The sequence below is a fragment of the Sebastes umbrosus genome, chromosome 2 (genome assembly GCF_015220745.1).
Source record: "Sebastes umbrosus isolate fSebUmb1 chromosome 2, fSebUmb1.pri, whole genome shotgun sequence".
Classification (NCBI taxonomy): domain Eukaryota; kingdom Metazoa; phylum Chordata; class Actinopteri; order Perciformes; family Sebastidae; genus Sebastes; species Sebastes umbrosus.
The window spans coordinates 13,225,835-13,249,871 of record NC_051270.1 but is presented as its reverse complement, the minus strand read 5'-3'; positions in this window follow the sequence as shown (position 1 = coordinate 13,249,871).

Below are 24,037 nucleotides of genomic sequence, written 5' to 3'. Positions count from 1 at the left end.
CTACGCAATTATGTGTAAATTATTTGTAATTCAACAAATCCCAATTAAAAGTTTTTCTACCGAGGTAAGAAACAGCAGCCAGGAAAACCAAAATATAGCATAGACAAAAGAAATATCATAGTTCATGAAGTAAACCAGCTATGTCCAAGCAGTTTACCTAAATGTGTTCCTCTTCCGACCTCCTCTTTCCCTCCCTTTACTCCTTCGTACTCTGTCGCCCTAGTTCTTCCCACCGTAATCTCGGTCCTTCTTTGTTAAATTGCCCTTATTGTCTGTTAGGGAAAGGTAGTGGAGTCAACAGAAACCTTGGAGTGCCTCATCTCCATCACTGGCTTGTATCCTTTCCCCTTAATAATGGTTGTGCTTGAAAGCATTCTCTTGATACATAGCTTGACATCAAGACTACGTCTGTTTTTAATATTACACATGACACTGAGTAATGCCGATACAGTCGGTCTATTCATTTCAGATTACACAAACAAAGAACAGAGTCCCTCCCTTTTTGTATTCGCCAGGTCAATAACGAAAGTGTTAACGAAAGTGATTACTCATTCAATGACAGCCCACTCATCCAAACAGGCCTAACAGAAGCTGAGGCTTAATTCAAAATGAAAAACAACTACCACAACTCTTCTTGTGTGAGACGAGAATGGTGGAGGACTTCAAACATCTTCCTTTCCACGCGTTGCCAAATAATGTAGGCTGCATGATTCATTGTGGCATTAAGACTCACTCTTCTGGTGATTTTAACTATAGGTATTTGTTTGTCTCTTTAATCCTGCACTAACCTATTTTTTTTGGCCACTTAGGGGCAGCAGACAGAAGCTGTGAACACAACTGTGACATATTACCGCCTTTTGAAATGGCGAACAACACATCCAGCAGATACAGAGCAAGGTTAGCGTTTATTTGGAGTTGTGTTTCTGGCCACCTGATGAATGTAAGTCCAATATTCACTCTTCTTTTAGCTCTGGTTTTAGTCTCCAGCAACTCCTAATAATAATAATAAATTAATCACATATTAAAAGCAGAAGGAAATATCAGGCTCTTTAACTGGTTGCTTCACTGTGTTTACCCAGAGGGAGCGCACAAAAAGGCGTGTGAATGACACAATAATGTGCAAGGCAAAAGAATGTAATAAAAATGCCGTTCTTGCTTTAGGCTTGTCATTTTCACACCATGTCTGCAATGTAAACGCATCTGTGTGAATATGCTACGCTCAGAGCTAGTGACATAGTATAAAAAGTGAGACAGACTGCTTATGGCGGGAGGGGAGGTGGATGGGTCCAACAAACACAGGGTTTTTAATCAGGATACCGGTGTTCGAGACCGGTGTTTTGTTGTAACGTTGTACCATATGTTTTTTACTTAGTTAACGTGCTTATTTTAAGCCCAACCATGACATTTTACATAAACCTAAGTAGTTTTGTTGCCTGTACCTAAGCCAGTGGTTTTGTTGCCCCTTGCTGGCACTGCACCTTCATATATATGTGCAATATTCATTCCTCGGTGAGGGAAAGCATTACACTGACACGCTATCCTCTGGTGACAGGTGGATCTATTACACATGTTGGCGTGATATTGGGTTGGATTACCCGCTAACTTTATTTGCCTGCAAAACAATGCTATGAGAGCCGTGAGAATGAACCACACCAGTAAGCCGTAAATACAACACAATGAACTGAAATATGCTGTAAAGCTCCATAGAGCTGAGGGGAACTGCAGAGTCATACCTCTCTATGGGTTCATTATTACAAGCAACCCCTTTCACATACAAGTAATCGTGATTCAATTTTAATATGAAAATATTTATTATAGCAGCTTTAACATTTGGTATCATCTAGTAATAGCTAATTATAACAAGCCAACAGAGTAAAAAGAATGAGTTTGAACAAATGTCTGTTTGGCTCGGGGCACATTTGAGGTAAATTTATTTTTCAGTAAAGAAATAGCTTCTGCTCATCCAAATACTTTAAGAGTGTAATTTGTTTTACCTTTAGCAATTTGCTAATGTTGATAATGCTATAAAAATTGCCATAAGCTCAAGTTTTATGACTAGCAACTTAACATTTGGGTACTTTCTAAATGAGCTTATATTTTTCTTCTATTTGAGGAATGCCCTTGCATGTATTTTTTAGCCCTTACCAGGCAAGAACACTCCTCTATATTGCTGTGGCCCCAGGACGTTAAAAAAAAACTAATTTCTTTATGAATAAAATTGCTTTGATGCCTTGAAGGTACCGTACTTCTACTTTTCCTTGAATTATATTTGAATATTTCAGTAGGCACTCCCATCTTTAGAATATCCTAGGTTCAATATCAATAAGACATGGTTTACATGTTTCCACAATTATGTTGACAGCCTCTTGGCACACAATACATTACATACATGATGTAAAGCATGCATGAACATGCATATTCTTTGCCTTTAGTCACACATGCTGGTAAGAAGACATATGCAAATAAATGCACCAACACCATTGTCCTAGAAAACCAGTATTAGTAGCATAAGTACTGTACGTACCTGGGGCATCTACCCTACTGTGAATGTATTTATGTAAGGATATGGCGGCTTTATATGTTATCTCTTTAATTATTTTGATTGTTATCTCCGTCTATATCTGCTTAAGGCAAAATTATTCATTCATAACTGATGCAATCAATGGCATTAAAATGAAGGTCAGGCGGCAAATGATCCCTCATGAAAATTCACGCCTACTGGGGTTTTCAAATCTTTGTTTTCAATAGTGCTACAATGTTCATTAATATGTGTTCTGAGCTCTCTCGATGTCACAAAGCCATTAAGTGATCGATCACATAGCTTATATCATAAATAAAAAAAAACACCGCTTCCTTTTAAGGAACAGTGTGTCACATTTCGGGGGATCTATTAGCAGAAATGGAATATAATATTCATAACTATGTATTCATTAGTGTGTAATCACCTGAAAATAAGAATCATAGTGTTTTCATCAGCTTAGAATGAGCCCTTCATTTCTACAGAAGGAGCGGGTCCTGATCACGGGGTCCACCATGTTGCCTAAACCAAACACTGGCTCCAGCGAGAGCCTTTTGCGTTTTCACATTACCTGAAGGCCACCGTAGTTTTCCGACAGGCTTGTGAAACTGCAACGTCAGCCGCAAAGTGCAAAATCGTGGTACCGCCAGTCGTCGTCTGACTTCCGTTGCTCCTAAAGTAGTGTTATTATGGTACGGATGGCATCTGAGCGAGGCGAACGGCGTAACCATGGGTATTCCCATGGTTACGCACTTGGTGGCTCACATTTCTGCAGTTTTGAAATGGAAGGAGTGAGCGGAGGGGTACTCAGTTGGTTGCAATCTGCAAAAAAAACACTAGATGCCGCCAAATCCTACACACTGTACTTTTAAGCACTTGAATTCCCCCCACAAGCCATTAAAAAATTAACCATTGGTGCCAGAAACACTAATGTTGGAGGATATAAAATGCACAAGGGAAGATATGCCATCACAAAGTGATAACAAACAGAAGAGATGGAGCAGGGATAGTGGAAGCAAAAGTCTGGGCCAGTAACAGCAACGAGGACTAGGTTGTTAAAACAAAGCTGAACCAGCAGTGGTGGCACAAGAGTGAGAGCTTGTCACGACCTCATTGTATGGATTGGCCGTGATTGGTGACACTTGGTGATTCTTAGTCAGCTGATTCTGATCATCAACTTCGATACTCTGTCAGAACAAGTGATTCATTCACTTTATTGATCTAGGTCTTACTGAGAGATGTTTTGCTAATTCTTAACAACAACAAAAAAATGCGCCCCCCCCCAAAAAAAGAAAACAACAACAACAAAAAAACAGGGGAGAGAGCTAGAAGGGAGCCGCAGAACCTAAATGAATGTGAATGGCCAATGCTTGTAACTGAATACATGTCCTGCATGTAAAACATAGAGCGGAAGCTTTCCCATTAAACAATTTGATATAGTGATGCCAAAAGTGCACTTTTAAAAAATGAATTTTACATTAGCAGAGTAAGTTTACCCTGATTTTAATTAGTGTGCCCAGTGACAGAAATGAGACAGAAGAATGATGTGGTCTACTCTTCACAAAGAGCTTTATTACTGAAAGTAATTTGAACTCCATGGTGCATGCTCAAATGTTTTATCTCTATACGACTGACTCATAATGGTCCTGTAAGTATTGAAATCTGGATGTGTTAGTAAGGCTAAAATAACAATTCAACTAAAAAAAACTAAAAATACAAACAGCTAATACTAGTGTGCATGCCGGTAGTGGAAAAGTATTCAAATCCTTTACTTAAGTAAAAGTAACAATGCAACACTGTAAATATACTCGTTTACATGTTAAGCATTGCCGTTTTAATCAAGTAGAAGTATGCAAGTACGATTAGCAAAAGGCACTTATGTATCATCTTATCAAAAGTAAACATTTAATCTATTACAATTAGGACTATCAATTGATTCAAATATTTAATCTTGAGTAATTGCATGATTGTCCATAGTTAATCATGCTTAATTGCAAATTAATCGCACATTTTCTATCTGTTCAAAATGTACCTTAAAGGAAGATTTGTCAAATATGTAATACTCTTATCAACATGGGAGTGGGTAAATATGCTTGATTTATGCAAATGATTGTGGAGTAGAAGTAAAAAGTGGCATGAAAAGCAAATACAGTACTCAAGTAAAGTACAAGTACCTCAAAGTTGTATTTCAGTACAGCACTTTAATACATGTACTCAGTTACTTTCCACCACTGGTGCATGCGTATTTACATTGACTCTTCTCACTGGAACATGAGGAGGGAGCAGTGTTTTTGACTCATGGTGCTGCTAACACAACTACGATAAAAATCAGACTTTGATATGGAATGATGTTCACTGTGATGGATTATCTATGTAAAGCAGGACAAATACTGTAATATATGGCCCTTGAATAAGCTGTGGAGGGCAAATGATATTGAATGAATGTGGGAGAGATAACACTGTCCTCCTCTGGACCTCTGAGAACCAAAGTCTAATGCAGCACCGTTATAGCAAAAAACAGGTTGGCAATGAACTGCTTCCCCCAGCAAATCAGATAGTGATCATTCATCATTTAACAGTCACATGTGTAGAATGAATGATGGATGTTTTTTTCTGTGTGAGGAAGGCCAGATGCCTAACATGTCATGTATAAAGTACTGATGACAGTAGACATGTTTTGGCCATTGCACTTTCGACTTGGCCTGAGCAGGCAGGTCATTTAAGTGGAAAGCCGGGAAAGCCACCTCAAAATCACATCGTAATCAGATTGCTACCGACATGCCCTTTACTGTGCCTCTCATCCGATGTTGGCAGTCAAGTTCACAGCAAGTTACCAACATATCAATCATTTGCTGCTGAGAAAAAGGCTTTTTTTGTCAAAATCAAGTGATGAATTATCGTCTCTAATAAATGTCTTTAGATTACTGTAAGATAATGTATATTTGTTTTACTTAAGGACAAAAAGATAGTCTTTCTGTTCACTGACTTAACACACATGGATTTAGACTGGATTAGACGAAGGCATGGCGAAGGATTCTGAGCAGAATCTATGATTTATTCACCCTTGCGAGGAAATGGGTTGCTGTCTTATTTTTTTTCTGCCACAGTGTTAGACAATGAGACGAATGGTTGCATTAAAAGATAAAAGAAAGGGAACAAGAGCTGAATACAAAGGGGAACACGAGCGTAGCTCCAGAGATATGAACTATAATTCTTTTCATGACGCAAGCATTGACCTGCGATACCATTCTTCACCCTGCACTCTTTCTCTCTCTCTCTCGCTGTTGTGGCTTCTGGGTTTTTTCCTCTGTGGGCTCCCAGACTGTCATGCAGCACAGGAAATGCATCAAAACTCCCTGTAATTTAAAGTACAGTATGTCTATCCTGTCATTGTCGCCCCTTAACACACTGCGTATAAGTGTATCTGCACTTGAGATCTCTATTCTGCAGTTCTTCAGAAAGAGAGGCGAGTTTGTGTGTTTCAGTGTATTATTATTGCCCACTGAGCCCCTTCTCTCATGACATATCTGAGAAGTGATTATGTCTGCCGGGAATCTCATGTCTGGCTAAAGGATGGGAACAGACGCTTTTGTTCTTGACTGAGCAGCATACAAACATCATACACTGTTGTTCTGGCTGGCTTCTCCTCCTGTAGCTATTCCCTCTATTTAGTTTCATTACAGAGTACCACATTAAACAAGTGGCTATGTGCCCTGCGCCTCCAATATGCCTGTATTGATCTGGACAGTAACTTTGTGCCTTTGTGTTGCCGCCGTCACCTTGAGTCATGCCTGGAGCGTAGCCAAACTACTTGTAGCCAGTTTGCATCACACTAACAGCGCACAGTGTTTTCTTAATAGGATTGTCACAGTGCTAGTAGAGGGCCCATCTAAACACAGTGCTTTTCCAAATTGCTGATTGCTCTTCGAGGAGACCCAAGTGGGGCCTAATGCCTTCACTTATCAGTAGGGAAGTAACATACTAGCTGGAGTGAAAAACACTTATTAGTCTGCTCATTTGCCTGCATTTCCCCCCACCACGAGTGCAGACCATATGACACAATGAAAAATTTAGCTCCCTGGAGTAGATCTGGGTCATCTACAACCAATGCAAGCGTGCAAAATATACAGTGCGCACGTTAGCTTATACACACACAAATATGCACATGCATTGGAACACACATACTGGTGATCAACAGTTACGGTGCTACTGTGGCAGGACACATAAACTAAGCTTTATTGCGTCTTGATGTTGACATACCTCACATCAATTCCATAAACCATAAACTATTTATTGAAGTGATGTCAATGCAGAATGCAGCAAATTGGATGATAAAATTGCACCCTCTCCAGATAGGATAGGAATAGGATTTGTAAAACTGAAATATAAAAACTGCATACAGCACATCTGCTCTTATCTGATTATTTGCTCAATGGCAGGGTGCTAAAACTGCACATGTCAAACAGTAGAATGCATGCACACACAGGCAGAAAGCAAGATGGGAGTAAACACAGCACTGGTAATAGTTTGTTGCATTATTTCTCTTGCTATGTGGGCAACAGATCTATATCTAACTTTTTTGTTTTATAGCTTGTTATTCTAAAAGTAAGAAATTCTACTGACGTTTCAGACATGCAATTTTTACATCTCCATTTAGCTTGTTCTATAGGCTTGATTGGAATCACTAGTAACATTTATGTTTTACTCAGTGGGCAACCTCCAGGTCTGAGAAGTGAAGCTAATGAAGAAGTGCCTTAAACTTGCATTCTTTCTAATAGCCAGCAGGGGGCGACTCCTCTGGTTGCAAAATAAGTCTGATTGTGTAGAAGGCAATGAGAAAATGACCCTAGTTCTCACTTGATTTATTACCTCAGTAAACATTATAAACATGAGTTTATGGTCTCAATTGCTAGTTTCAAGTCTTCTTCAATACAGCATGATGTTCACTTAGTAAATTATGGTCCCATTTAGAGTCAAATAGACCATAAAGCAGGGTATGCTTTAGGGTGTGGCTACCTTGTGATTGACAGGTTGCTACCACGGCGTTGTCCAGTCTGGGAGTTGTCCGTGTTTTCGTCTTATAACTTTAACCCTTTCACAGTGTGTTTTCAGTTCATGAAAGTTAATTGTAACATTTTGTTTGACTAAAAATGTCTTAATCAACATTTGGTTGTACTTAACTCCACCCTCTGGTATCGCATCTGGTTCCAAAAAAACAAGGTGGCAACGACCAAAATGCCGAACTCGAGGCTTCAAAAAAGCAGTTCAAAAACTAATGGGTGACGTCACGGTGACTACGTCCACTTCTTATATACAGTATATAGTTTTAATATGGACATTAACATGGCCCTTCATTTTATGGCCCTGTGTTCTACTTGAAAATCTGAGCACTATATTTCATATATAGTCATGCACAAACAACAGAGCCAGTTCACACAGTAGTACCTGAACGCAGTGATTTAATATACAGCATTCAGTGACATTTTGCCGAGTATGCTTACTTTTTTAAAACAATACCCTATTTATACTGCCAACCACGTCTATGCCTGGGAGCTGCCCGCAACACCCAAAGTCTACTTCTGGCCACATGAAGTCTGAGCGAAACCATTTTATTCAAGAGTCCCTCATTTGGTCTGTAAGGTGACAGCATTTTTATTCATTTTTACCATCCGCATTTTTCAGTCTTAGGGTGAATAATAAACCTGCCTATAAAAAAAGCCCCATCTACCTATCCTGTAGATCATATATGTGGCAGAAAAATACGATAGCTCCAAACTACTTCAGTGGAAACTAGACCATAAACATCCCATTTAATGCTACCTCCTGACCTAATTTGATGAATTCATAAAAACATCTGATTATTTTTGTTATGTCAATGCTTTGAAATGATCTCTTACCTGTGTCATTTGAAGCTCTAAGGACAACACTGAGAAACATTCAATATTGCTGCACCTAAACAAAATATAATAAAATGTGGGACATTGGGAAAAAGAATACACCAAATAAGATGTTGCTTTTGTACAACTAACTGTCATAAATGGGTGCATCAGTGTACACAGTGACTCAGAGGTTAGGACTGTCATCTCTCAGCAATAACAAGTTTTATTGCTGGACACAGCAATTTTCTGTCTTCTTCCTTTGTTCATGTGGTTTTCCTCCTATAATTCAAAGACATTCAAGAAAGATGATTTGGAGACTTTAAATTGACTGTAACTACAAATGTCTGCCCATTTTTGTTAACCCTGCAAAGCATTGGCAACTTGTCTGAAGTCCAGCCATTAGGACCCCTGTAATCTCTATAAACAGATATTTGCATATGATTGTAGAATCCGTAGGCAACAGGACAAGATGTTATTATTGGAAAATGGTTTCCTTTTGTTGGGCTGCATGGTGGTGGTGCAGTGGTTAGCACTGTCACCTCACAGCAAGAGGGTCGCAGGTTCAAATCTGGCTTGGGACTCTTCTGTGTGGAGTTTGCATGTTCTCCAGGTGTTAGCGCGGGTTTTCTCCGGGTTCTCCGGTTTCCTCCGACGGTTCAAAGACATGCAGGTTAGGTTAATTGTTGACTCTAAATTGCCCGTGTAGGTGTGAATGTGAGCGTGAAGGGTTACCTGTCAGCCCTGTGATAGTCTTGCGACCTGTCCAGGGTGTACACCACCCCGGATCGGCTCAAGCATGCATAGGCTGCAGGTATACACCTGGACACATCTGGACCTGAGGGCTGCCCATCTTGTCCTCAACTATTTTATTTCCAATCACTCCCCACAACAAAATGGTCCAGAAATGCAGTAAAAGAAGATAAAGCAAGTTCACCATCCATCAACACAGAGAGCCAAGGTTTGATACCCCCAGCTTGGATATTGGCTCCAACGCTCACAATTGGCAGTGTTCACAGGTGGGAAAAGCAGGTGAGGGTTCTCCTCATTGCTCACTTACATGTAAGTTGTTTGCTGGTAGGTTAAAAGAAGCAGCTGGTGACACCATGTGTCCCATATGTAGCAGATGGCTGTCTACACCCTCTTCAGGCCAACTGTGGAGTTAGCAGTGACAAAGACTGCCGTGCATTGGGAGTTGGTCACTCCAAGTTAGGGGAAAACTTATGCCAAGAGTATGGGGGAGCTGCAGGGTCCCCCGACCTCCTCCCTACACTGACTGTGTCGTTCTGTAATACCGTCACCTGACTTCCTCCTTTGCTCCCATCATAATTACTAAGGCTGCAGGATGGCTTTGTCCCATGAATGTAAACATATGTTGTTTTGTGGCACTTGCTCAAACAACTAATGCTGTTCTTCTTTGGAGGACAGTCTCTATGTGGTGTGTATGTCCCATCCGCATTTACCATCTTATGTGGCTGTTGGTGTTTCATTCGGGGAGCACCAGCTGCTTGGCAATGCCCAGCAGTAGCCATTATTAACCCATTTGTGCACACTTCATAACACAAGTAGGGAAGCAGAAGTCTGAACGATCAGCCTGCCCACTCCAGAACCTCACTCACCAAACCCTCTTTAACTAGTGTTAAATTCACAATTCATTGCTTTATGATGTCCCCTCCCCTTTCTAAATGTGCACTAGACCCGGGTGAATACCTCTAAGCAGAGGTTATATATAAATTGAAAGCAACACTTGACCAAAGCACATAAATGGATAGCCATCCTTTTTACCAGGCCTGTAACCTCTTAAGGGCCATAACGCTGTTTCGAGATGTGTGGGTGCACATTAGTTCACCCTTTTACTGTACATTCTGTAAAATGGTGAGGAGAGCACAGCTGTTACTCAATGGAATACGCTGAAAAACACGCACACTGTTAAAGGCATGCAGGCTCACGCAGAGCGGAACCAGTGGTGCTTTAACACGGAGTGCTTTGGTTTTATCACTTATTCAATTCACACGGTAGCTGATAATGCCACTTATTATCTAATTGTTTCTAATTATTTCTCTTGTCGTATATGAAACTACTGCGTGTTGTTTACTGTAGACTAAAGCAAACTAAGGTATCATGTGCAAAGGTGGAAGGCTGTGCAATAAAGCATGCAGCCCTGTACATGAGATCTCTATACCTGTGGGGATCTCCTGCTCCAATCTCTCATACCTTGCAGTAATGCTGACAGCTGTAGCTGCACTGAATCCCCCGCCTGCCTACACTAATATATACATTACGCTCGATAAGTTGGAGTTAGGGAGCAAAATGTACATTGCATGGTTTTCCCTGATGCAATTAAAGCCTGCTAAACCATGAGCGGTGGCCTAGTCTGTTCCATAACCATGAAGCGGAATATTAGATTTCCCAGCTCCCCCTACTTGAGCACTGTGAAAGTGATAAGGAGATGGGAAACTCCCTGCAGGAGACCTCGGATCAAGAACAGTATGTACCCAGACCAAGACCGGAAATAATTACAATGTTATGACTGACGTTAGAACTTACATTTAATTATTTTCAAATTCCAAAAACTTAAAAGTGAAATTAGGGAAGAGACTGTGGTTGGCCCTCGCCTGTATGTCACGCACAACATCTTAGAGGTTGCTGACAGAATTTAGAGAAACACCGAGGACTTAGGTTTTTCATTTCTCAGTTCAGACACTTTTAAAATTACACATTGGCCTAAGGGGCTTGCAACACACCTTTTTGCCAACAAGACCTTGTGCCTTCCAAACTGACACATGATTTTTCCAATTGACAGAGCGTTTTCTGATCTGCCATTCGTATGGTTAAGGTTCGGTTGAGTCTAAGCAACTAATGGCTTTCCTAGTGACCTAGGTGTTTAAGGCAGGGACCACGAACCAAACGTCAAGGGTTAGGGTTACTTGATTGAAGGTAGGGAAAGGCCATAGTCAAGGTTAAAGTAGTGGAAAGAAAACAATGATTACATAACATTGCCCTCTTTTTCTTGAGGTCACATACATCCGGTCTTACGCAAGTATATCATTTTTGGATATTTATCCTAAAATGCTCTTATTTTGGTGAGATTTTCTCGTTCCAAGTTGGATTCACCAAAAACCCCAAAAATACCATCGAGGGCTAGCTATTCCTCTCACCCTATGGGCAAGTTCCATTCACAAAAATGTTACCAAATAGTAAAAGGACGACATTCGCTGTGCAGAATAGTCCTATTGTCAGAAATTAACGGACAAAAACATAACAAATTCCCTTAAAAAAATGATTGCCATAGTATTAGTAGACAGAAAGGAGCATCTGAAAGCAGGCATCACTCCGTGTGCATTGATGAATATGGCGCCATTCATTGCAGGATTTCCTTTACCTTTCACTTCAGAAAAGCAATAGTCACAAAATCAAAACTGTCATGGTTGACATGTATCTCTATTTATTTGTCTTTTGACATTTTTGATCAATTTAGTTTCTTTCAATTTGCAGTTTGCTGAAATGTACCTAAAAGTAACATAAGTTAATCTTTAATACAATTGACTTGAACGGGAAATGAAGTCTTGGACCGGATATCCGCTGGCTACACCAGAACCCCAGAATTATAGCCCCTTGCCCCCAGAGGCTTATCTGTCGTCAGACCAATAGGTGATGGGTTCCAAGATTGTTTAGATGCAAATTTCCAGGGGTGTGTGGTGATATCATGCTGTCCATTTGGGATCTGATAGAGGGTTATTAAACAAGGGGGCCAGACTATCCATCTGATAAAGATTGATCTAAAAGGCAGAGCTGTTTGAAGACCGAAGCCAATTAGACATGATATGCAAAGGGCTCCAAGATTTACATTTTCTTCCATCAAGCGACAGATGGATTTATGTCACTAACGCCTCAGATCAGAAGAGGAACGGAGACCAAAGGCACGCACATTATTCATTCAACACTGCTGCATGCATAATGTTAAGTTTGTATTCAATAGAAATATTGTCTCGAAGGTCTGCATCCATGGCACAGAACTAGGAAACTCTTTACTATAGCTCATGACTTCTAAAATTTGCGGGAGGGTTTGATTCTGTCTAGATGTATTAAAATAATCAATCTAATTACAAGCCTTCCATTTGCACAGAGAGAAAAAAAACACATCAATGGGATTTTGAAAACATATTTACAGAGGCTGAGGCAGGGAGCGTATCTGCAAATATTGGATTTTGCTGTGAAGGGAGCAAATGGGTCAGAGTAACATTAGACACAGGGAAAACGATGACAAAGCGAGACCAAAGGGGGAAAAAAATCTGATAAATAAGAAAAGCAATAAGTCAGATATCAATAGAGTGGATAAAGAAAGTACACCAATAGTAACATACGCACACACACAGTTTACCAAGTAACCACATTAAATGGGCTTGAATAAATCTTTCAAACTATAAACTGTAGTATCACACAGCTGTCACTTATAAAAACTGGGAACTGTTAACTATTGCCATAGTGCTGTGTGGTGTGCTGATAGCATTAGTTCATGCTGAAGGATGAAACTAATCTCATTAGGAATCTAGCGTGGTAAAAAGAAGCATACATGACATGCTGCAGTTAGACTTTGGCAGGCAGCAAATGTAAAGCAGATCAAACAAGTGGAGTAAAGTGAAGCCATATTTTATTTTTTTAGAAATTAAGAGGTAGTAAGCATATCAACAGTAAATGTTTTTTTTTCCAATCCAGGAAAAAAATCTACTGGAGAAGTTTAAGGACAAGTTTAGGTTAGATGGATGGATGCTCAAAGCACAGGACTTTAACAGTGGTGACTGAGGTTTGCATCATGCATCCCTTTTAAATGTAGGCAGCTAAAGCACCTGGATAGGGTGAGGAAAAGATTGTAGTTATGGTTGAATATTTAAAAAGTCAAAGGGTCTCGTCTCCTGCTTCATGTCAACATTGACTTTTTCAATAGTTGACCTTGATGAATATTCCAGGGGTCCCCTAGGGGTCCCCTCTCAATACACTGCACAGAGTGTACATAAAAACACATTACTATAAATATGGCCCGAATATCTCAAGAGCTCACATTCGAAACTGCACTTCCTTGGGTCTTCAGCAATACACCCGCCAAGTGTGAAGTAAAATTCGGATGAACGGTTGTCGAGAAAATCGAAGGTCAGACATACAGCAAATTCTCAGTATGATATCTTACGAAAAAGTTATTCCTACTTTTTCGTTCGTTTTCCTACGAACTTGACCAGCAACACAGGCCAATTTCTGTTTGGTCTTCACAGGAAACAACTTCCTTAGGTTTAGGGAAGAAAACTACTTAGCTAGGCTTAGGAAGAAATCGACTTGGTTAGGATTAGGCGACAAAAGTACTTAGTTAGGTTTAGAAAAAGATTGTGGTTTGGCTTAAAATAACTAAGGAAGTGGCATTAATTAAGCACGTAACTTACATGACAAATACATCGATGTTGACTTCTGGTTTCACACAGGACATGAACGCTGATTTCCTGTGCGAAAATCTGTTATTTTTTGACCCCTCCATCCATCCCGACCTCCCTCCTACACGGCATTCAGCGCTATTTATATTTTTACACACACAAATTGATTTTGTGGCATATAAACACATTACAGTGCATTACTTTTCGTAGGTATAGCTATGAACAGTGTATGAGACCAGCCTGTATATAGACATAGACTGCTTCCATTTTAGACTATTTGAGAAAATGCTAAGCTGTCATGGCTTTTATCTAAATTCATTGGGACAGCCTTCTTCATTCAAAGAGTAGCTGCAAAATGTCTCGATGATTGCCACAGTCGCTGCACAGCTGATCACCACTTTGCGTAATGAGCACCACTGAGGTCCAGTCAGCTCACATTTATTTATAACACCCGTTTAACAGGTTTGTCTCAATGTACTTTACAAGGAAGAAGTCAAAGTAAAATAATTCAAAATCACACTATTTTGTTTGATTATGTATGTGTGTCTGTGAGTGTTGGTGAGCTCCGTAGTAACAGTGACCAGGTGAATGCAGTATTAGACTAACAAGAGGAGCTGAAAGGCCCCTTAAGCAACACAATGTGATGGCTACATGACAACTGTACTACTGAGCCCTGTCATTTCAGCACATAAATGGGGCTGACTTACACATGCACGCATTCACCGCCACACACATATACCGACCACACACACTGTGTATGGACACTTTTTTCCCCAGAGCTTAACACGTCCCCACATGTGGTGGACGGCTTTGTCTAAAGTGCTTTGTGGAGATGTATGGGCGGACATTTTTAGCATGAATGCTTGCAGTGGGAATCAGAGCCCTTGCCATGGCCGTGTAAGCACAAACTGCTGTATTCTAGATGTACACAAAATAAAGCAGCTGAGCAGATTTCAAGACAAGCCAATGTTAGGTGTATCTAGAATGTTGCAGGTGGGTATACTGCACTACACATGCCCTTTGTACAAATAGGACAAATATGGAAAAACCCATGAGCATCAGTTGTGGGCAAACAAAACAAAGCTTTTCAGTTTCAAAGCTGTTCAGTTTTCAAAGCACTAGAGTGCTGAAGGTATGCCTTGTGCACGTCTCAACGATATATATATATGGCAACTGGCGCAGAAAGCGATATGCACAAGCAGGAGAGTAGCAATTAGAGGCACAGTGGAGTGCTGAGCCAATATAGGCAGATAAAGAGCCCCTTTGCCCACAGTTCTCAAGCTGTAATTACGTGCAATTGTGATTTTTTTCCGTGTGGCTTCTGAGCTGCTCTCAGCACCACGTTCCTCTCAAATGAGTCCTGTGGGGCTCACCTTCACTCTCCCTGCTCAGCACTTTCACACCACACCCACTGATGGCCTGCTCTGACTCATTATTGTGGAGCCATGTGTGGTTGGGTCTTCACGCCTACATATCCACAACCTCTGCCACTGCTGCCACCCCAAACTCCATCAGTCTAATGTAATTAAATTTCAGAATTTGCATTAAAGAGACTGTCACCACTGAGCATGATAAATGTACAGAAATACTGAATCAGAGACATTTTTGCAGAGACACACTGATGCAGGGGTACAAGGACAGGACGTTCTGTACAATACAAAGTGAGAGTGAACAACATGACCCAGCTCAAAAAGTGTAATGTACAACTTCAAGACAGCACTGAAAGTAAGCATAACGGCGTATCCACACTGGGAACGCCAGGAGCGTGTGGCGGCTTCGTCGCGTGGCTGTTATGATGTCAATATACTGTCAATAGATCACTTTCACTGTCTGTCGCTGCTGTGAACTGCGCGCGGCTCGCATCAAAAATAGCCGAGACCTCGAATCTCTAAAAGACACACAGTTGACACGTAGCCGAGCCACACGTGAGAAGCGCGTCTCACGTGGGCAGTGTGGCTGCTCTAACCTACACGGACGCCAAAATCAAAAAACAATAGGTAACACAGCCGCCAAGCGCTCCTGACGTTCCTGGTGTGCCGAGGCCTAAGCGTTTACAGCCACGCTAGCAGCTGTGAGGCTGTACTTTGCTTTGAGCTAAATACTAACATCAGTATGATAACAATAACTATGCCAACATGCTGGTGTTGAGCATAGTCTGTAAATAAAAATGGAAGACGCGTCTCCACGTCCTCCCACTGTACAAAAGTGATACAAAATATCCTGGATAAGGGAGTTTCCATCTTGAGATTTTGACATCATTTGGAGCCAGAATCTGCGCGGTAGTGATCGGGCGGTGGAGCCGTGGTATCGAGGTCACATGTCCGAACCAATCATGAGCCGAGCACGGCCGCAGCTTGTCTGCCAATCATGATGTCTCCTCTCCTTTTTATAGCATCAAATAACTAATTAAAACCAAACTCATCAGAAAAAATGAACACTTGAACATACATCATCTAATTAGCGCTAAATACAAAGTACAGCTGAGGCTGATGGAAATGTCATTAGTTTGGGCAAAAGACAACCTAGACAGGGTTACCAGTTTTTAGGGTACACTTTTATAATCTAATGCAATCCAGTACAACAACCCTCTTCCTTTGTGAAACCAGTTCACTCTGTTGGATTAAGAGAGCTGCAGCTCCCTCTGGGAGTGTGGCCAGGCCTATACCGTTGGGCTTGGCTGTGTTACCTCTCTGGAAGGAGCCATAGCCATAGTGCAGGAGGTTCAATGGTACCAAATGGATAGCTGGGGGCACCTCTGTGCACTAGCATTGGACATATAAGCTGAACTATCTCCTTTCCCAGAGTTGTCTCAGGCAAAAGACACTGGGTTAGTGTAAGGATTTTCACAAATCCCCAGATGTGTTCAAGTTAGCCCCATTTTAAATTGATTTTAAATTCATTTTGCGTGATGGTTTGGATGTGGGACTTGATATGACAGCATTTTGCTTTGTACAGGCTAAACTAAACAACAAAATCAATACTTTATGGTCATCACTATGCAACATTGCATCATCTGGCATGTTAAAAAAAGTGTCTTTATTTGTAATTTAGAGACTGGAACCAGATGATGAAGTGACATTTGATAGTCACCTGAAATGTCAATTGTAAAAAACACTCTGACGTGTTGCAAGGGCACTACAATATGTTAGAGTGATGGCACGCGAATACTTTTGGCACATTCATGTTGCAACCATGCCTGATCATCTCTACATATCCAAGTCACAGGGCAGGAGTAATTACCACGGAATCAAAAAGGCCTCTTTTTGATATGATTCTGTTTGGACTGAGGAAATAAAATGGAAACCATTCCTTTGTGGGGCTGATTTAAAGCTGTATTCAGTTTTCAAGAGCGAATCTGATATTTTTATAGAGCTGGAACGTCCTTCTGATACACATACTTAACATTTCAATGCAAACTATAGTAAAACAAAACAATTAATGGTAGTTAAAGGTGCTAAATGTGAGATTAGGAGCATTTCTATTGCTTCTGCACGGCTCTCAACATGGAGACGGCTGAGCCGGTCGCTCGCAGCTAATGGCGCCGTCGGTTGGTACAGCAAATCAGTTGTAACCGTCGTCTGAGAGCAGTGTAGAGCGGCTGTCGTGAGCTAGCCATTGGGGCACGCTCAAATGCACGAACATGCAATAAAAGCACAAGCGCCCAGCCATGTCAACAAAGCACGGAGAAACTCAGATTACAACACACACAGAGAGAGTGACTTCATTATCTGCTCAGGTAGACATTACTCCTCTATATCTTCACAAAGCAAATAGTTGTTTGCTGCTATATTAGTGCTCTGGATATCGTAGAGAACCTTTAAGCTACATAGTATGATAGCACGAATGAGCACGAATGACTCTTGAGCTATACTCTTTGTCATCAAACACTCCATGTTTTCTGTCTGTTCTGTACTTCGGGGAATATTTACACAATCACACACCTGGGAGAAGTCTCCACCTAACAAGATTGATATGTCACCTGAGACTTGCAGCGAGTAGCTGAGTAAACGCTTTGCCAGATTATCTACTCGTTGCTCCTCTCTCCCATTTTACTCCCTTTGGTGATGTCTCTCATGCAGAGAATTGGAATTTCAAATTTCAGCTTTTGATGACATTTGTGCTGAGGGCTCTGACATAATGTTTTCTCAGTTGAATAAATATGTAAATAAAGACCACCGTGTCGTGTCTGATTAAACAAATGAATGACTCCATTAATTAAAACTCTTGTTTTTTTACAACATTGTGCACTTTTTGAATTTATGTGAGAACATTGTGATCTAATTGAGGGCTGGCTGTACTTGTTCGCTGCACCTGTGAATACTAAGTATTTCAGATCTTCAGTAAGCAGCTAAACTATGGCATTTCACATATGCTGACTCATATTTCCTGTGGTCTAAATATTTGTAGCAGAGAAAGTAAAGCAGAGAGTGCTATAAACCGAGAACTCAAAAAGCCCCGAGTTGTGGCAGAGCTGGATCCCGGTGGTGTGAACATTGAGTTTGTTCCACCATGATGCCACCCTGCGAGGCCCCAGGTGGATGCCTTAGGTTTTTCTCTGCAGTTCAGGGTTTCTTTCATGCCATCTGCGCCTGGCTCCGGGACATGGCATTCAAGCAGGGCACAGAGCAGGCATGGCTCCTATACCCTCGCTCCAAAGAGGCTGGAAGCTTTCACTTTGAGTGAACAAACCTCAGGTCAGATGGCCACCACGGCAAATAGACATGGCATTAATAGCAACAATGAGCACGTCATCCTCTACCCAGTCACGGATACGCTATTTATTTTCATCGCTGTGAGCAACACCATTGCAGTTATTTGTAAGGGGGCCACTGTGAGGAGACTGCCAACACCAACTATGCAGACAAAGAGCCAACAAGATGTCTGTGAATACTGTTCAACACATAGGTGCACATTGTTAAATCACTGTGCAGATTGCATATGTGCCTCCATCTGACATTATTAGCTCAAAAGTGATGCAGAATTTCTATATTTAGATAACATCTACATCAAAATATTCAAAACAAGCTCGGAAAAACATCTTTCAAGCAAGGAGTGTCCTTTCTCAAAACCAACAATAAGAAGATACAGCATCAGGTTTCCGTTTAATCAGAAGCTTAGGAGACTAAAGCAGGATGGCCGCCAGCTACTTGTGTTTCTGCGTCTACAGCTCAGCTTGAGTCCCACTAATCTGGAAGAAATCAAAGATTAGCATTTTTGAGAGGTTTGCATTTGCCTCAAAGACCGCTGACTCAGATGTTCCCCGGCCCTCCACAGCACTCCGGAGACAAATCTGTCTGGCACATTTCATATTCCACACTACAAATAACTTATATGTTTTTTTCAGAGAATGTAGGTTGCTGCTGACATGTGCCAAAGTTGAATTGATGGGGACACCACCTGTTTGATAACAGGGGCGTGACCAATGGGACGATTGACTGCGCATTGAAAATTTCAATGTAATCATTCTTTACAGGAGAACATTTGAGCGGTACTTCATCATGTGGAACAAATTGTCCAGTCCTCTATTTCGTTGGCAAAATAAGATGAATCGCTATGTACTCTCTAAACATGTACAAAAAATTAAGAGTGAAATGAATTTGCTGGCGTCGCCTTGACAGGTTCAACTCACTGCGGCTCTCTGTAGTTTTACTGCTGAGATCAAGCTGACCTAGATTCCATTATTTCTAAATTCTGCTGATTTTCCAGCGGCAGGTAATTAAGTGCGATTCTTCCACCTTGTTCAACGGGGCCCTGGATGTTTCAGAGTTGGCTGCTGAGTCAGATGGGGGGGCGCTATGCGGCTAACTGAGATCTAGGGGCACATCTCAGCGCCGCTGCCTTTAGTGTGTGTGCCAGCTGCCTGCCAAAGGCCCAGCCTCATTAGCTGAATTACAGAGATCAAACAGAGAGGCCGAGGAGCAGAAGAAAGAGAATCCGCTGTCCCTCTCCAAGAGGATGGGATGAAAGGCACGCAGATAGTGAAGTGGGGGCAACAGAAGACATTGTGTAACTGTAGTTCGAAGGGTGGGTTCTCTGATTCCCCGTCTGTTATAAATGAAAAATGTGTAGCACCTTGATGGGCCTGCACAGGTCTGTTGACATTCTAGTCTGCTTACTGATGTACTGCGGTGAAGGAATATCAGCTCTATTGGGATCTCCACGACAAGCCATAGGCATGTTTTTCTTAGAGAATAGTAGAGACATAGAAAACCTCTAATTGAACTTTTAAAGAAGTGGCTCTGTGCGTCTCAGAGGAAATCCTAACTCGAAGTTCATAAAACTTTAAAAGTCTGTTTTCGTTGTTTCATTATCCTAATATCATTTATGTCAAGCATATCACTCAGAAAATACAAAAAAGTGATAAATCCTGAGTCTAAATTCCTGAATCCTGAGTCAAACAGGAACGGTATACAAACTTTGCTACCTGATTTAGCAATTCCGCTCAAAGACTTACATTTATTGTCAGCTTTTAAAGTTACTACGAGGAACATTCATGAAATAGTATCAATTTAATATTGATGACCCTATATGCCCTACATAGGTAAACAAGACCATATGCGAGAGGATTGGCTATTTCTATATATTTATTCTTAATGCTTGTCATCAGGTTGGATTCCAGGGGAAAACAGACAAAATCATGCAGGTTCACCAGAAACTCCTTCAGCTCAGACTCCAGCAGGGCCTCCAGCAGCGACCAGCCCGCCGCGGACAGACCCAGGCTTCTCCTCCAGCCAGGAGCAGAGCTTCGCCCCGCTGCTCTGCCAGTCCCCGCTGGGAGTCAACACCGACACCGCACTGCTGGGGACCCAAGGCCGTATTGCTTGGCCTGCTGGAAGGAAGGGAGGCACAGGAGAACCAGGACTGCTTGGGGCAGACTGTCAGTAAAATGAGAGGTTTTCTAAAGGGACTCTGGTGCTCGGAAACATTACCGCTTTTGTCCACAGGGACTGAGACAATCAACTCAAAATAACTTAATAAATAAATTTGATAAATATGTTCCTTGTAGTAGCTTTAAATTCAATTTGCTTTGTGCCTAAAAAACATGGACACAACATAACACTAATGATGTTTGCATATACCGTAGATCCATCACACTCTTACAGCTTCATACAGCCCAGTGTAATGAGCAGAAAATTATTTCTGTATCCTTCAGTCCAACAGAATTCTGTCCTTTCAACAAAAGGTTAAAACAGCATGAACATCGTGTCTTATCTCCAATCCTCTCATCATTTTTCACTTATAGCATCGCTGTTTATTTTGGTCTTGAATCAGTTTATTGCCAGCTGAATAAAGTCCTGATTTATTCAGGACTGATTGATCCAGCCTTGGACTCGCTGTTCAAATCATGCCAGCAATTAAAACATGCATGCAACATGCATCATCAACTGAGATTGACACGAGTAAAGCTAACACTGATTAAAGGTCAATAGGGGTGCAATGTGCAAATCAATAAATATGGCTATGCATTTGGATTTTAAATACACCACATCACTTCTTCATTAGTGCAAGTTCTGGGCAAATCCATGTTAATGTGAGCACATATTGATTTTATCGTCATTTTTGCTCTGTAAAATAGTGACTATACGAAACTATACTATAACGTACTGTACGCATGGAAGCCATGAGCTAATTACTTTGGATTTGTTTGGATCCTCTATCTGATTCCGCACACTACACTACAGTGTATAATCAGATAGAGACTTCTTAGACTCCTGAGATTCAACAACAAAAGCCAAGTTGAAATTGGAGAGATTTCCAGTGCATCACTAGTATTGGTAGTGATGTCGCGAGGCTTACTTGAGTAGCAGAGGGGACAGCCGTGGATCAGGAGAGGAATTTCATTAGGGCGCGATAGACTAGATGGTGGTCCAGACCTCGGGGGACAGAGGTGAAAAGTCCACTGGACTGCATCATCACTTGTGGGGTTGACAGCTTTGGGTTAGAACATCTTACCAATATAGACACATCCCTAATTAAGTCCTCACTTGCTTTTAGAAAGTTAATTGATGAGATAATTGGGTGGTGGTGGGGGTCTCTGGCTAATTACTTCTTTGGAGGGTTTTTAGACACGGGAGGTGAAATTGCTTTTATAATAGTAGTCATCGAGGCTCTTATGCAGAGAAACCATAAAATCAATTGATGGATTGTTTAAGGAAAATGTGCAAGCTCATCAGAATTAAAAGTATCAAAGAGTTCTCAAGTCACTTAACAGGAAGTAACCATCTCCGAGCTCCGTGGGGACATCCTAATTAAATGGTAACGCTTTCATAATGATAACGCATACATGTTACAAAATAGTGGGATTTTTTTTTGTCATGCTAGCGGCACGGTTCTATGGATGGCATTGTCAGCCGGCTGGTTGGTCAACCCTTTTGAATAAATTGCAATGACATTTTGTACAGATAATCATAGTGCCCAGAGGATGAAGCCTACTGACTTTGATGATCCCCTGATTTTTTTTTTTATCTAGTGCCACCAGCAAGTCAGAGTTTTCAGTTATCTTGAGAGATAACTCAACATTTTCTATATGTATTGGAAAACGTTTTTTCAGACATTTCATGACGATAATGACTTTGACTTGCATTTATATAGCGCTTTTCTAGTCTTCCGATCACTCAAAGCGCTTTATCTGAACTATAAAGTAAGGAATCTCTGTCTTTCCGTATCACCAGAACCGCTCATCCAATCTACTTCACACTTGCCGGGTGTATTGCTGGGAATCCCATGGAGTGCTTTCTCGAATTTGGTGAAATTTTGACACGTTCAATATTAATAAACTTTGAATAAACAAGCGAACGGCGCTCTGTGTAGCAGCAGGTCTTCAGGGCTCTGCAGATTGAGATGAGCATGTTTTCCGCAGCGGGCAGACCGGGGCTTATTGAGTCCAGTTCAGTTTTGCTGCTGGATGCTGGATTTACTGACGTTACAACAACGCTCTTCTTCACTTCCCTGGAGTCAACGAGCAGTTCTCGACATTGCTGCAAGCAGCACTTCCTTGGGACCAAGCAATCAGCCCGCTCCGAATGACCACATGCTATGAATCGGCATGAGCCCCCGTCAACGCTGCAAGCAGCAATACCGGGAGACTACAAGGAGCCAAGCAATCGGCCCATTTTCGAATGGGTATGCTCTCCAAACGGGCACACCATAAACGGGCACTGCACTAGTTGCAATATCTTTGGTGATCCCTTAACTTTTTGTCTAACACCATAATCGGATCAAAATGGTTTGTCCCATACATTGGATAATAACCAAATACTATGATGGTGAACAATATACCCTAAATACACCCTCACACAGCTGCTAGCCTAGACACTGAATCTGTTTACACCTGGCAGTTTGGGAAAACCCCAAGAAAATACTGTTACAGACAGATAACAAACAGTTATCATACCTGGAGAAAGTGTGTGTAGAGTGTGAAAGATGAAAGAAGCTTCTAGCTCATGCAATTCTGAACACAGCAATACATTAAGTAGGATCCTTTGAAATGCACATTTAATTGTGTTCAGTCCGTAAAAGAAACATGTTCATGGTTTACCTTTTCATGTATACCTCAGACTCATACAACACTTCATTACACAGTCTTCATTTGAATGAAAATGAGAATACGTTAGGCATCGCAGATAGAAGAGGAGCTGAGATGAAACTGTTCTCAATGCTTCAATTGTATTCAAAAGGTAACTCCAGACAAGTACGCTCCGCATGGGTTTACTGTCCCTGGGGAAAGGGGCAGACTCCATTGCAATCTCCTTTCTCATTTTACCCCCCGAAAGGTGTTGGCAGTGCTTTGCATCTAAAGTGCCTTAGAAATTATCAGTGTTACGCGACTTGACATTAAGAGGCACAACTTAAAGATCACTTTAAAGACCGCCGAAGGAAAGGGAAAATTAAGAAACAGAGGTTTCATGTGATGAAAGCTGCTGTGAAAGGAATTCATTTAAATAGCATGTTACTGCAGAGTAGTAAAGTAAATAGTAAATACCACACTGTGCTCGCTTTGTGATGCATTAAACTCCACTGTAAATCCAGAAGAATTTCCCTCATAACTGGGTCACACATCAGATCTGCAAACTAAGCATACTTAGTCAGAAGCCTTGAAAAATGCTTGAGACTCCCAAACCAATCACGCTGTGGCGAAGGCAATGCATGCTTGTTATCTCTGCTAATTCTTGGTTCATATAATACATGGAGAAAGATTAGATCTTCTGTCATCTGACAGCTTT